Source organism: Trichechus manatus, unplaced genomic scaffold (assembly GCF_000243295.1).
Source record: "Trichechus manatus latirostris isolate Lorelei unplaced genomic scaffold, TriManLat1.0 scaffold00009, whole genome shotgun sequence".
Classification (NCBI taxonomy): Eukaryota; Metazoa; Chordata; class Mammalia; order Sirenia; family Trichechidae; genus Trichechus; species Trichechus manatus.
The window spans coordinates 20949280-20952103 of NW_004443945.1; the positions used below are offsets into that span (position 1 = coordinate 20949280).

Genomic DNA, 2824 nt, shown 5'->3' on the forward strand with positions numbered 1-2824 from the left:
TACTGCACACAGACCACTTGGTGCCAGAAGGAAGCCAGAGGACAGGTGGAGAATCACTCCCACTTTTGAGAATTCCCAGAAGACAACTGAGTCCCGATGTGTAGCCAGGCTTGCTAGTCTGAAATAACATGGGTGATTGGGTGTGTGCCTACCCAACTTTATCGGAAGGTTCTGCCTAAATTCCATTTCTCACTCTGATAGTTCATACTCCTGGGAAGAACTGTGCCACAGGGTTTCCAGGGAGCGGCTGGTGGATTCGAACTGCTGACGTTTTGGTTAGCAGCCATAGATCTTAACCACTGAGCCACCAGGGCTCCTCCAACACATAAAGCCTCCCATGATCTAATCACAGACTTCCTACCTTTTCAGACTTGATTAAAAAAACAGGCCAAACCAGTTGCCGTGGAGTTGCTTACGACTTACGACGACCCCACGTTTCAGAGTAGAATCACACTCTATGGGGTTTTCAATTGCTCTGATGTTTCAGAAATGGATCTTCAGGCCTTTCTTCTGAGGCACCTCTGCATGCATTCAAACTACCAACCTTTTGGTTAGTAGCCAAGTGCTTAATCGTTTGCACCACCAAGGGACCCCGCAGTCTTGATACTTCCTTCCACTTACTGTATTATTTTCTCTATCTGAGTTATAACTGGAAAACTTCTACTCATCTTTCCAAACCCAGACCTAGGCTGCTAACCCATCCAAGCAGAGTTAATTGAGTCATTCCTTTGTTTCAGTATGGTTCCCAGTTTATACCTTTGCTGTTTTAGGACGTTTTCCATGCTTGTGTGTCCTCTGTTGGAGTGTGAAAACTTTGAGGACAGAGTTCATTCATTCATTCATTTACCTATTTGACAAATATTTACTGACGACCTACCAGGGGCTATGTGGGGTTTGAATTTATCTTTGCATACTCTCTGCCAAGCACAGCACTGGGACATAGTAAGTGCTCAGAAATGGGTGGTAACTCTCTTTCACTGCACTGGAGGCCTACTTGCCGCCACGGCTGCCGCTGTCATGTCTCTAGTGATCTATGAAAATTTCCAGCATGCTTTGAGAGTACTCAACACCAGCGTCTATGAGTGGTGGAAAATAGTGTTTGCCATCACTGCCATTAGTGTGTGGGGTGAAGATATGCTCATGTGGTGTTGAGGAAAGCAGACATGGACCTCACCAATAGGGCAGGAGAGCTCATTGAGGATGTGGTGGAACACACTGTCACCATTATGCAGAATTCACACCAGTACAGGATTCTAGACTAGTTTTTGAACAGACAGAAAAACACGAAGGATGGAGAATACAATCAGGTTCTGGTCAATGGTCTGGACAACAAGCTCTGTGAAGACCTGGAGCAAATAAAGATTTGGGCCCACTGAGACCTGCACCACTTCTGGGGCCTTTGTGTCCAAGGCTAGCACGCCAAGACCACTGGCCACCGTGGCCATACTGTGAGTATGTCCAAGAGGAAATACGTCTATAGGCCTTGTCTGTTATTAAATAGTTTACACACCTTCAAAAAAACAAAAACAAAAAATGGATGGTGAATAGGATTAAGTTATAATGGCTACATAACCCATTCCCCACCCCAGAGAATTGTCGTCAGGTGCAATGTATTTAATCATCCTGGGCTTTCACTCAGGACTCACAAGTGGGGTTTCTTGACGTCATCTCATTGCGTGGGAGAGATGAGCCATCACTGCCCCACCCCACCCCAGAACTCCTCACCACATCCTGGCCTCTCAGCTTCACTCTGTGTCCAGAGCTGCCACATGCAATCAGGAGACTCACCTGGATTCTCGACTTCTTCCCCCACAACTGCCTTGCTGTCTCAGTGGAAATTACGTGTCATGAAGCACCCAAACCAAAAACCTGTTGCTGTCGAGTCTATTCTGACAGAGTAGAACTGCCCCATTGGGTTTCCAAGGAGCGCCTGGTAGATTCGAACTGCTGACCTTTTGGTTAGCAGCGGTAGCTCTTAACTACTATGCCACCAGGGTTTCCATGAAGGACCCAGAGGGCCAAAGTGTGCTCACTTCATGGCAAAACTATGACTAAAATCCTAGGAGATGTGCTAGGACAGCAGGACACTGATAGGAAGTGCGTGTTGTCAATAGACACCATTTTTTATTAAAGAGAAAGGATTGTAGGATTAAGATACACAAAGATCATTTTAGCTAGCAAAGTCCTAAGAATGCCTGGAAAGGGCTGTAATTGAGAGCAAGATGGGGGAAGGGAGTGTATGTGAGGGTGAAATAGAGAATGAGTGCTCAGCCCTCCCTATGTATCATTAACAAGGGTGCACTTGGGGTTTGTAGAGTTAGGTTTTCATTCTTGATTTCCAGACTCCCTCCATCAAATCTCTATGCCCTCTGTCAGGCTAGTCTGTTTCCCTGACAGCACCAGCCAAACCTCACTGAAGAAAACTGTCCCCAACCTGGGCTATGACTGTACCTACATCGGCCATTATTCATAGACCAGCATCCTGTAACCATTCCCTATAATTAACTATTTGTGTTTATAGGATTATTTTTTAATCTTTGCTTTTTTATTTTTTGGTACTGTATTTGTGCATGATATACATTTTATGCTACTTCTTCAAAAACTAGGTCAGTCTCTAGTAGCTGGTTATAGGCATCTTTTCTTTTTCTTTGATGGGTTTTATAACATTAGAATATGTTGTTCATATTTTACACTCAAAACTTTTTAAAGTATTGGTTGGAGCATTTGCACTAAAAAATGGCTTTTGAAAAAAAGAATCCTTATTAGGAAGTCCTAAGGACCCAGCAGAGGCCTGGTGGTACAGTGGTTAAGAGCTGCGGCTGCT

General features: G+C 44.7%; 1 pseudogene; it reads left to right on the top strand.

Annotated features, from left to right (window-relative positions):
- Nucleotides 1–1017: 1017 nt before the first annotated feature.
- Nucleotides 1018–1544, top strand: LOC101359425 (40S ribosomal protein S18 pseudogene; annotated as a pseudogene).
- Nucleotides 1545–2824: the final 1280 nt, after the last annotated feature.